This window comes from Cupressus sempervirens, chromosome 8 (assembly GCF_028749045.1).
Source record: "Cupressus sempervirens isolate cs-2001-9-10 chromosome 8, ASM2874904v1, whole genome shotgun sequence".
NCBI classification, from domain to species: Eukaryota; Viridiplantae; Streptophyta; class Pinopsida; order Cupressales; family Cupressaceae; genus Cupressus; species Cupressus sempervirens.
Window position 1 is genome coordinate 810,434,166 of NC_143125.1, and position 13,663 is coordinate 810,447,828.

The 13,663-nt window shown below is 34.7% G+C and overlaps 1 pseudogene; it reads right to left on the bottom strand.

Moving 5' to 3' along the window:
* Window positions 1-5,411: 5,411 nt before the first annotated feature.
* Window positions 5,412-13,663, bottom strand: part of LOC149544878 (MLO-like protein 1 pseudogene) — a 159,665-nt pseudogene continuing 151,413 nt past the window's right edge.

Genomic DNA, 13,663 nt, shown 5'->3' on the forward strand with positions numbered 1-13,663 from the left:
TAAGAAACCTTCTGTGTCACAAAAATGAGCATGAGACACTGCCATCTTATACTGATCCAAAATTTTGTGGAGAAAGATCCACCCTTCTTTAGTTATCACAAATTGGTGAGCTATAGTGCAAGTAGGAAAAATTGATCCTGTTCCCCTTTTGTGCAAAAAAGGTCTCCTCCACTCCTCCCAAATGCCACAAAAATTCAGCTATCCCTACCTTTAAAGGTACCTGATAGGGTAGTACATGGGGTGTCCCTTTGAATCCATAGACCCTAATAACAGTTGAGACTGGATATGTGATAATATCTCCCCAATTATGTGAAACTTTTAGACTATGGGGTTTGTCCATAGGCCTGACAAGATGCATTAATGCCTTAGGAATTTTGGGATTGTCACTCAACATGAGGCATCTTAGTTTAGAGGCAAAGTGCCTATCAGATCTAACAAAGCTAGCATTTTCTGCTTCCCAAGTCATGTCTACACTCCATAATTGGACTGGCAGTGCCTCCCCCTCTTGTTCCCTATTTAAAACCATCTCTTTACCGAAATAAGTAGCCCCTTTAAAAAGAAACATATGCATCAATAGGGAGTACTGACCCCAAACCTTTTCCACCTTGCCCTTTGCAATCCCCACCAATCCCTGGTGAATCTCATTAGCCAGGTAAGATGCAAAATCAAAAATTATTTCCACACCAAAAGAGGAGATTTGGGTGATCATATACATGAAGCTCACCGGAATAAAATCTTCTTCACCCTCTCCGAAGACTCTACACAGGGTCCTATATATCTCTACTACCCTGGCATTAAAGCATGATTTCTTGAATGGTTCTTTAGAAGATGATGTTATTGTTGGTAGGCCTCCAATTTGGCCTATGTGGGCTTTCAGTGCACCTTGTCTAACTACATCCCTTTTGGACACATATTCCTTTTCTAACTCTATCAAGTTAATGGGCACATGATACATAGTGAGAGGTCCCAGACTGAAAACTTTCCTAATCTCCTCTGGACTGATGGTAACTAAAGCCTCACCATCCATTCTTCTCGCTACCTTAGTGGCTTGATCATAATTTTTCGCTATAGCTTCAAGCAGGTCAAAATCTATAAACACACTGGGAACAACAAGCTTTCCAAGATCAAAATTCCATATATTGGCATGAGGGGCATATAACTTCCTTTCTGCAAACCATTTTTTGAATAAACTCAAACCAGTTTGAGAAGTTTGAGCATCCTGAACCCAATTACCCTTATCATACAATCCATCAGCTATCCTTAGCCTAGGGTTTAGTGAGGTTAACCTCTTAACTTGCACCATTTCTACAGTAGACTCAGGAAGCAACTCAAGCAAATCATCATGCACATTTCTATCCAAGTAGTTTATTGCACCTGAAAATCCCTTCTTCGGAGGCATCTTGGACTATCTTTTTAGAACTGAAAAGCTTACAAAGATTATGGTAATATTACTTACTTGAATTATGTCTCTATTTTCCTCCGTATTCTTGCAAATTTTTCGCGAACAGAGAACTTCACGATTTCTACCAGACCTTGGTGCGCTTTTCTTTCAGTAATTGCTTCTGCACAAGAATGGCTCCAAATCTTTGCTCGCGTAAGATGAAACTGATGAAATCTCTTTGTATTATACTCTGTTTTTCCTCACGGATGAAGCTTTCTTGTCTAATTAATACAGAGAGTGGCACTACATTTTTCATTTAAAACTGCGCCGTCGATCTTCAAAAATCCTACGATCATGTGGTGCAGAGAGAACAACTAGGAGTTGCATTTGTCATGTCAGTCAATTGACCCAATGAGAACTCGCCACGTACATAATTCTTTCTTTGATGGCACTTATACCTGGACCCACTGACGACTGAGAACACGTGTCAACATGTCGCTACTTTGTTATGCATAAAGAACAAGCACCTTGCCATAGCGAAGCGATGACAATCGTGGATCTGATCCAGAATTGATCGAAAGATACGTTATAGGGCTTGTTAAGAAAGAAGGTGGTGGGCCCAACTCGCTATGTCGCTATAATTATCTCCCTTGCAACTCTTCATAGCGAGGTAGCGAGCTCCATTGATCCATTCCAAGCTGACGTTCAGGATCTTTTGTACATTCAGTTAGAAAGGTATTGATGAGAATCAGATCTCTGCATAGTTGGCACATGTCAAAATTTACTGTAGTCACTTATCATTCCATGTCACCAAAGATCTTGCCGACCTTTTACCATTTTATGGGGCTTCGCTACTTCGCTAATGGCGAAGTGTCTGATTTTTTCGATAGCGAGGTGGCAGAACATCCGAAAAAACCATCATTCTGGCTCTGATATCAGATATTTCTAGTGGGTCCCTATCCTTTTTGGACGGTAACTTGGAAAGTGTACCTGCACAATAAATCATTTAATAAGCAAATCTTCGATCGCCGTATCTTTACTTTACGGTCCTGCCTCGTAAAATATGTAGCATTCGTTACCTCACCATACTTAATAAGCATGCAACTTGTCATAGCGAGGTAACGACAACGGTAGATCTACTCGGATCTGATGGCTGGGACAAATAAGAAGAAAGGTAACCCAGGAGAAAAAGGAAAAAAGGATATGACAGCATATTCGTCTCTTTTTGAAAAATCAAAATTTCGCGCTCGACAATTTATGAATAACGAGGATATAGGGTTTACATGATGATTACTTTTTATGGATGGATTATCCAAAACCCTATGCTTCACTTAGGAATAGAACATCTGACTTTTCTATGATTTAACAGAAAACTTCTACTACACAAAAAGTCAGACCAACATGTTGCATAATGTGATTCTTTAGGATCATCTTGAAATCTCGCAACAACATCAACTACATTAGCTGTATCTAGTCTTGTATGAGTCAAATATTGCAAACCTCCAATCATAGATCTATACTTCTTCTACTTAATAATAGGTGGTATTGGCTCTTGATTTAATAGTTTTGAAAATAACCAAGAAACCAGACCAATGCATCTAAGGATAGCAAATTTCTATGATGGATACACTCGACTACAATCTTGGGCCAACTATAAGGCATAACTCTTTCTTCACTTCAGGCTCTACCAGACCTAGGTAGGTTAACCTTGAGGTTCTAATATATGGTAATAGTGCAATTAAACATATAATCTGAACCTAATAACAATAGATGAAAACCCCTTTTATCTTCTGATACTTATGTAATGACATATGAATGAAATAGCTAGAGATCATAACCTATGAAACCATAAGCTAAGTGAGGGTTAATTCCTTTAAGGCCACTACAAAACATAAAATACTGAATTGATTTTAATTAAAAAGATTTGTGCAAATGACATTCATATCATCTTGCATTTGATTTAGTGATCGATACCTTATCCATTGCAACATAGAGTCATTACCAGTAGGATGACCTAACTTGATTGCATTACAATTAAGTTTGTCAACTGAAATTCCCAAATTTTATTCTTATGAAATATCCCCTTCATATACCTAGAAACCCTATCAGAACATTGAAGCATTTACTTAACTCCTTGAGTCAAAAGCAACAACAGATCTAATACACAACTCATCCAAGCTACCTTAAATCAAATGAACCTTATTCACTCAATTACAAAGCTAATAACATATGAAGAATCAAGAGACAGAATAAGAAAACCCAAATAATTCATTGTAAATCCCTTTTATATTCATCCTTGGAAAGACTGAATACATAAACTAGTAACACTAAATGAAACTCAAAATACTTCACATGATGTAGCATCAATTTCCAATATCTTAGAAAAAATAATACATGACATGAAATGAAAATTTTCACAGAAGCAGATGTGTGGCCTTCACTACTAGAGCTTAGCTCAATAGATAGGAAGCAAAACCAACAACAACCTTGGTTTCATAGTGAAAACTGGAACCATACTGATAGCACAAGAAAAATTGTCGACCCTTTCAAAGAAAGAAAAAGAGAATGATATAGGAGAAAATGAATTCCCAAATCTAATCTGCATTTGACATGTGTCCACTTGGAAAACCTTCTCAACAAGTTAAAAACATCTCTCTCATCTCTCTCCTCAACTACAAAATCAAATCCTCATCATTTTGGCTCTCAACAACACAAAATATCTTAGATATTTGATTGAAATTATAACTGATTTTGATGTCTGATTTGAACTCAAGGTAACAACAAAAATTAGTTAAAATGACCTCTAGAGACATGATTTTTTTTTTAGAATTCATTTTAGGCTTCAACAAACTTCAATTTTTGCTTCTCAACTAATTTTGATGTTTCATGATGAATTCTGCCCGTTTTGCTGAGAATGCCTCAGAAAACACAAATCTACTTGCAGAGAAAACCGATGAAGACCTGTGCAAAATCTGACCCCAAATTTGGAAAATTTGTTTCCTCTTGGTTGCAATGGTATACTGTACAACATATTTTGGATAAAAATTGTTCCCCTGAGACCAATTTGAAAATATGGCTCTCGAGCCATGAACAGAGCATAAAAATGAAAAAGAATAAAAATTATATAGTTTGAACTATATAAAACATTTAATTTTATTTAAATTTTTCATTTTTTGAAAATTTGATGCATTGATATCTCTGAATTTTAATTTTTACTTTATATTTAACTCTGCCCAGTCACTGATGCCACTTGTCAATTCTTCATTTTCCAATTGTACTCGAGTAGGCCCCACATCATATTATGCAATAAAAATATTTCAATTTTTACCTCTCTCAATAATACACGTCGTAGCATCTCAAACACTAATATTTTACCTTCCAATATCAAGGGCATATGCATTGGCATAACATCGGGACCCTTTGCAAATTTCCTTTACACTCTTACACATCTTCCATGTTGAAAATTGTCTTTACGCTCTTATGCATTTTTTGTAAGAGCGTAGGCCTTTGAAATTCACCTCGTGATTATATGCTTACTCGTAGCATCGTAATACCTTTATGCTCAGCCTCCATCTCATACTCTAGACTTCCACATGTCGGCATGCTCAAAATTTAGTATTTTCCTCTAGCTATTAGCAACTGAATCGGGCCCAAACATGCTCAATGTCTCACAAAAGTTGATGTCTTTTAAGACATCTTACATAGTGTATGCGATTGTGTTTAAACATTTAAAATTTCCCTTGTCCACCCAATGTGGGATTATTATTTAAAACTGGTTTTTAGTAGATGTCTTGCTCCTTTAACATGGCACCTTATTCTCTTTGGATTTGACTATTGGCATGCTCCTTCCTTTTATTTGCAACATTTTTCTCGCCTGCCCCATGCTCTAGTAAAATTGGCCCTCTACATGGGATTCCCTTCCTCATGGCTTCCTACTGTGACTTGGTTTTTAAACTCCCCTGCCTCCTATGTTGGAGCATTTCAACGAATCAGCCTTGGGTTTTCTATTTGTAGTGGATTCCTCTTTTCATTAATGTGCCCTCCCATTTCCAATGTGGGGCTTTTTAAATGGTGCTTCCTCATTGTTTGGTGCTAGGTTTTTCTTAACTTTGAATTTGGCTTTCTGACACCATGCTGAGTGTCCCTCTTGAACACTATTCTCAAAAATTTTCTTTTTGTATGAGGTGCCCATCTGTGTGATAAGGGCATAAAGAGATAATGTAATGTAGCTACAAAGGATTTGAATAAGAACCCCGATTATAAGCCTTGGAACTATATACACAAGTCTTCCCATAATGCAAGAGTCAAAATTGTAAGTTATCCATATCCAGAAGAAAAATGCTAGTTCAAAACCATTCTGGAAAAGAATAGAGTGAATTAAATAAAGGACTACTTTGGGCTTTTTGAACCAAAAGTGGTCATCTGAATGCCAAACAAGAATTTATCCTTCAACTTTAGTGCACTTTTCAAAAACTTCTTGAGCTAGTTGCGTAATGACATGCTGCAATTTTGCACCAACAACAAGCAAAAGAATCAAAGGAAGGAAAGCTGGCCAAAAATATGAGTGCCAACCATGAATATTGACAAGTAGAAAGATCACCAAAAAAAACCATAGGTACCAAATTATACTGACAAATTTCTTGAAATCTTCTTTAAGAGTTTGCATCATGTATTTGTGAAAATCAAAATTTAGATTTGATTTATAGTGAGTCTCAATGAAACTCAATTGTAGCATGTTGTAATCTGCCTTTGTCACTGAGCCATAGAATTGTATGAAAAAAGACACTATCCAACTGAATATGATAGATTTTCTCCACTTGGCTTGACTCTTGAAAAAATCATCTTCTGCTACATGAGTGAATTTCCTTTGATTGATTGCTTCTTGTGGATCATATTTTTTTTATCTCGAATCTCATTCTCCCAAGTCTTCCATGTATGTATCTTTGCACTTCCCATTAGCATGGTCGAAACATAATACACCACATGAACTATAGCTAAGACAAATATGAAGATATGCAAATGATGTAGTCCCTCTTGGGATAGAAATGATTTCTTTCCCTAAACTGTTTGCCCTTAAAATGGTTGAGATTGAAGACCATCTCAAATTTTGGCCTAATTTTTGATATGTAGTAGCTCACTCCTTCCAGAAAGTACAAATTTACAATCTACTAAAATCAATCGGCCCTAAAGTGGGTCTAGCTAATTTTTTTTTTTGTTTCTTAATGATTAAACTCAAAAACTAACTCATTCACCCTCTGGCACTGATTTGAAATGAATTCAACCACTGAAAATGAATTTGAAGCTCATTTTACATCTTTTTGCAAACTGTCAATTTTATGTCAGGAGGTCCTTTGACTAACCTTAAAAACTAACCAAAACACTTGATTGGGCTCTGAAAATTGGGAGACTGATTATTTGTTCTACATACTCTTACCCTATCAAATCTCATCTCATGATAAATTCTCAGTCAAAAGATATTGACTATTGAAGTTTCCCTCTCAAAACTGCCTGCAAGAAAACATGTCAAAACCATAAATCACGTTCAGAATTGGCTTTGAAAACTGGGAAAATTGACACTTGGAGGTGCAAAAATTGGTGTTTTGGTTCACTATCACAAGGAGAGTATAAATGTACAATTTGGGCTCATGAAAAGTAATAGGGTGCATATGGCAATCATTTGAAGTTGGCTACCTAGATTTGCAGAACTGGGAATATTGATAGGATAACAATTTTTACAAATGGAAAGGACCTAGGAAAGTGTGCAAAGGGATTCGTCAAGACTTGAAAAATGGCAGACTTATAGTATTTTTACTATAAAGAATAGTAGTATAATCCATTTGATCTCAATTATTATAGATTTCAAGATATGACATCACAAATAGGTGTTCTCACAAATCTGCACTTCTTGACACCGGTGAAACTTTATATATCACAAATGAAATCATGTTTGAAAAATAATCAAATGGATTCATCATAAACTCAAATTAATAATTTAGAAAGTATTTGACCCCTAGAATATGATGCAAACAAAAATTTCTTATTTGGGACAACTGGTCAAAAGTTATGATAGTCCAGATACGGCTTCCCAGAATTCAGAACAAATTACATCAACATGACATCGATAAACAACCAACTTTGAGGGATTCAAAACCTAGTTAAACAGATTCAAAATGACTCAAAATTCTAAAACATAGGATCTTTGGTATGGACACTAAATAATCCCAAAGCGGTGAGTCATGAAACATTACTGGGTGCGAGATATTCAATTGCAAACAAGGCATCCCATCGCTGTTTGACACTGTGAAAATGCAGATTTAACAAATGCTCAAAATGGGACTCCATGAAATAGCTCAGAATGTTAATTTATCATCATGGAACATATAGATGTACTAAATTCAAGGTTTTAGAAACATTAAACACCTCTTAGGCCTCAAATGGACACCTGGGTACACATGCATTAAAAAGCATTTAAAGGGCTTGATTTCTCAATGACACTCAAAATTGGGGCTTCAATTTTGAGTCCCAACAGGTGCTTCATATTTTCTGTATAACTTATGAGAAATTATCATAGGTGTACCAACAAGTTTACAACTTTCCAAACCAAATATTTTGAACAAATCTTTCATATACTTAGTTAGTAATAAGAAAATACCATCACTATTCTCTACAATCTACAATCCCAATAAATACTTCGTGTCACCAATCATGCTCATCTCAAATTACTTCTTCATTTCAACAAAAAAAACATTACTCTTCATCATCATCTCCAAAGATTATATCATACACAACACTTCAACAATCAATGCCATTTTCAGTTTCCTTCAAATATGGATTACTATCTGCAGTACCTTTAGCAAATCCCAATTTTGCCAAACATCTATCCAATCTTGCATACCAGGCTCTAGGTGCTTGTTTCAATCCATACAATACTTTCTTCAACTTACAAATCATGTGCCCTTCTTTAGTCAGAGGAAAGCCTTTCGACTAGTCAATGTAAACTTCTTCTTCAAGTTCTCCATTCAAAAAGGTCGATTCACATCCATCTGATACACTTTGAATTTCTTGTTATTTGCATATGCCAAAAATACTCTAACTGCCTCTATTCTAGAAATAGGTGCAAATGTTTCCTCATAATCAACACCTTCTTGTTGTGAATAATCTTTATATACTAGTCTTTCTTTATTTCTCACAAGTTTACTTTGCTCATTCATCTTGTTTCTTAAAACCCACTTAGTTCCAATAACATTCTTGTCCTTAGGTCTAGGAACAAATTCCCATGTATCATTCTGTTGAAAATAATTGATCAATTGTATATTGTATTTGATGTTACAAAAAATGTCATATCTTTACCAGTTATTATTTGTCAAGCTCACTCGAGTGATGAAGATAGTTTCCTGTATCTACTAAGCATTTTAGTGTTTACCAAGTTTAAAAGATAGTGTCTACCAAGCTCACTCAGGCACCAAAGAGAAGTGCACAAAAGTTTATTGTTAATTGAGTTCATTTGGTTATCAAAGGAAAGTTGGCATGAAACCAATGTTAGCCAAGCTCACTCAATTACCAAAGGAAGTTTATAAAGTTTTAGTGTTAACCGAGTTCACTTGGTTAACATAAGAAAATCATTTCAGAAGGTAGTGTCTACCAAACTGGGTTGGCTAACAAAGGATTTCTTGTTTTGGCATATTGAGTTTTATGGATTTTTTTGTTGGTTCTAACTGACTAAAGAGATGAAGAATTATTGTTATAAGTCATCCTTAAGCTAACTTGACAATGTATATGATATAAGTCTAACGTCAAGTTGAGGATTGAAAGGAAGTGAGAATGTGTGGAAGATAAGAAGATGCTTAGAGGAAACAAATTGGAAGGATAAGCAGAATATCCTTGTTGGGCTACAAAGGTTGATCTGATAAGGATCAAGTATTTGAGCCATAATTGAAATCTAAATTAGAAATATAGTTGCATCAACAATCAGGTCATATCATTGTTACTCTCTAACCATTGTAGTAGTGAATTGAATCTCTTAACAGAGTTAGCCTAACAAGTATTTGTAAATCCTCTAACAAGGTGGTATTTCTAGATTGAAGTGTCTATAGACCTCTAACAAGGCCACTCCTAATAGGGCGATTAAATTCTCTAATAGGGTCACTCCTAAGAGTGTGTTTTGTAACCTTAAATAGGGTTGGCTCCTAATAGGACTCACTTTAGAAGAGTTAAAAAAAGCAAGTAGTTGCAATTGGTGGTTTTTCCCAAATTGAATTTCCACATTAAATATTGGTGTCACTTGTGTTCATGCTATTTATTTTATGTATATGAAACTAAGTTAATTATGGTTAATCACACTTAATATCTTAAGTTCTAAATGTTTGGTATTTACCAAGTTACAATTGATATTTCGGTACTTATCGAGTGATAGTAAATTGTTAGTGTTAACCAAGTGCTTTTGTGCTAACCGAGTTTCAATAGTAATTCAGTTACAACAAAATTTGTGTTTTGATTTGTATTGACATCTAAGGGATCTGGGATTTATTATTTTACTAAACAATTGACCCCTCTCCTCTTAGTTACTCCTCTTATATTTTGAACAATTGGTATTAGATCTTTTAGTGCTTGCAAAGAAGGTTTCAAGAACCTAAGTTAAAGATCAAGATGTCTTACAGAAGAGAGATTACCAATTTGAACAAAGATAACTTCAAGGCATGATAGGAAATTATGAAGTTACATATGGAAACCATGAGTGATTCAAGTCTAAAATATTTCAATACCCAATATAAAGCTCCTACTAGAACTTTAATTGTGGAGGAGATTTTCGAAAAGAAGAATAATAACATTATGATAATTGATATTGCATCTACACTTGATTATGTTGAATTTGATGAGGTCAAAGTTTGTGCTACTTCTCATGAAATGTGGGTCAAGCTGAAAGATATCAATGGAGGTGATGATAATGTGAGGAGAGCAAAGGTATAAAGCTTAAAAGGTCAATTTGATGAAATGAAGATAAGAGAGGATGGAAACATTTCAAAATAAAATGAAAGAATTAAAGCTAGTGTTAGTGCAATCAGATCCTCTAGAGGAAAAATTGATGATATCACAGTGGTTAGCAAGGTACTCATAACTTTTCTTTCGATCTATGCAATTAGAGTATTAGCTATTCAGGAAATGAGATGTGATCCCAAGAATGACATAACTTTGGATGCCCTAGTGGGAAGTTTGACAACTTTTGAATTGGACAACTATGACAACTATTTTCCTAACTCTAGAAGCATTGAGTCTGCTTTGAAGCTAATCTTTCACTCAAAAAGAATAGTATAAAATCTCAAGGAAGACAATTTGAAAGTGAAGAAGACAATTCTGATAGTGATCATGAAGTCATTGAAGCCTTGATTGCAAGAAGATATCCCAAAGGCAAAGGAAAGTTCCATAGTGAAAGTCCTCTAATCTATTTTTCTTGTGAGGAAGTTGCTCACATTGTTGCAAGGTGTCCAAACAAAGAAGGAAAAGAAGAAAAGAAAAGAAACAAGTACAAAGGAAAAAGCTACAAGGACTATAAGGATAAAGGTAAGAAGTCATGTTTCATGGCTAAAGATTTTGATAGTAGTGATGATGATGAAATAGTTTATATTGTTGTAAAAGATGAATATGATGATGCAAATGATAAGATCACACCTATTTCTCATGTTAGCAAAAATGATACATGGATTATTGATAGAGGTTGTTCTCACCATATGAATGGTCATAAAACAAAGTTTGAACATATGGAACACTATGATGGTGGGAGTGTAAGATTTGGAAATAATGAACCCTGTTGCATAAAAGGAAAAGGTTGTATTTCACTAACCAATGAACTCAAGTGTGATAATGCCTAATAGGTTGAAGGACTAAAATCTACTAAGTATGGCATAGTTGAAACACATTAGATTCAAGGTAAAATTCATGAATGGGAAGGCCAAGCTACTAGATGGAAAAGAAAATCTATTTGTGTCTAGTAACTTATTCTACCTAGATTAAGTGAAAGTTCATGTTTCATTTCTCAAGTAGAAGAAAGTTGGTTATGGCATAAAAGATTGTGTCATTTAAACTTTGGTAACTTGATCAAGGTAAGAAAGAAAAAAAGAGTGAGAGGTATTCCTAGTATAAGGAAACCTGATATGGGCATGTGCAAAAATTGTCAAATTGGTAAGATGGGTAAGACAAGTTTCAAAAGAAAAACTATCATTTTGAAGAAGTTTTGAAGCTGGTTCATATAGACCTTTGTGGACCTATTGAAATAAGAGCTATAATGGAGATAAGTATTTCATTTTATTTATTGATGATTATTCTAGGATGATGACAATAATGTATTTGAAAGATAAGTTTGAAGCTTTTCAAAAATTCAAGTGGTATCTGGCTAGAGTTGAGAAAGAAATATGAAAGAAACTAAAGTGTTTAAGGTCAGATACATGAGGAGAATTCATCGCAAATGAATTTAGTAAATTTTGCACTAAAAAAGGAATCAAAAGGTAAGTATCTACACCTAGTACACCTCAACAAAATGGTATAGTAGAAAGAAGGAATAGATCCATCATGGATTGTGCAAGAACCCTAATGATAGAAAATAATGTTGCAATCAAATACTGGAAGGAAGCAATCAATATGACAGTTCATATCTTAAATAGAGTAAAACTGAAGAAAGACTCAAATCAGACTCCTTATGAACTATGGTATAGATATAAGCCTAATGTAAGTTACTTCAAAGTATTTGCTAGCAAATGTTATATCTTGAAGGAAACTAGGAAAGGTAAATTTGATGTCAAAGGTGATGAAGGCATATTCCTAGGATACTCCAGCAGAAGAAAAGCATACAAATGTTTGAATCTAACTACTCATAAGATCATAGAAAGTGCACATGTGAGAATTGATGAGTTTGTGTAGAAAAGAGTGAAGAAGAAAGCAACAAAGAACATGAAGACTACGTAAAGTTTATTTACCTTGAACTTGATACATTGCTTAATCTAGTTGGAAGTCAATAGACTTCACCTCCCAAGTCCCCCAAAATCTCCAAAAGCACCCAAATTGCAGCCAATGTAACCTAAATCACAGTCTGAAGGACCCGAATCGTAGTCAAAATCTACCAAGTTGCAACTAGTGCAACCTAAGTTTGAGTTTGAAGCACATGAGTCACAAATAGTGGGACTCAAGTATGATGTAGAAGATCATGATGAGGCAAGTGAAAGAAGCTCTAAATCTAAACTACTTGTACTTGAAAGATATGTTAGAAGGCACCATGCAATTGAGACAAGTTAAAAGGTACAATGACAAGGAACAAATTGAAAGGTGCATATTTACTTACTGAATATGAACCTAGAACTATTAAAAATTCTTTGGATAATGAAAGGTGGATTAAAGAAATGAATGGGGAGATAGAACAAATATAAAGGAATTAGACTTGGACTCTTGTTCCTAGACCCAATGATAAGAATGTAATTGGCACAAAGTGGGTATTCATAAATAAGCTAAATGAGAATAGAGAAGTTTCAAAGAATAAAGAAAGGTTAGTATGCAAAGGTTATTCTCAAGAGGAAAGTATTGATTATGAATTATGGTACAAGAAAGGAGGCAACTTAGATTTGAAAGCCTTCTCTGATGTATATTGGACAGGAAGTATTGATGACTGGAAGAAAACTAGTGGTGGGACACTATTTCTAGGTAAGAGACTAGTGTCTTGGACAAGTAAGAAGTAGAATTGCATCTCTTTATAGAGACAAAATATGTTGTAGCAGCAGTCAATTGTTCCAATATTGTTTGGTTCCAACAATTGTTGGTAGGTATGAAGGTAGAAATCAAGGATGGAATGGTTATCTTCTGTGATAACACCAATGTAATTAATATACCAAAGAATCATATAATGCATACCAAGACCAAGAACATTGCAATAAAATATCAATTTCTGAGAGAATTGGTGCAAGACAAAGAGGTGAGATTGGAATATTGAATACTAAAGAAAAAATTGTAGACATATTCACCAAGCCAATACCTAATGATGTATTTTTATATCTAAGAGGTAAGCTAGGGGTTACTCCCCTATTTGAAGCTCACTAAACAACATTTAGCGATGCATCAACTAATTATTCTTGAAGATCAATCAACTTGATGCAATAATGAAAGGGAAAATTGCGTATGAATCTATACATTAGGTACATTTAAATTCACAGAATATTGTGTTTGGCATAAGATGTCAAAGAGGGTGAGTTTGTTGTCATATCACATAAATTTTGTAAAGGTAATTTTCTACATCAGATAAAT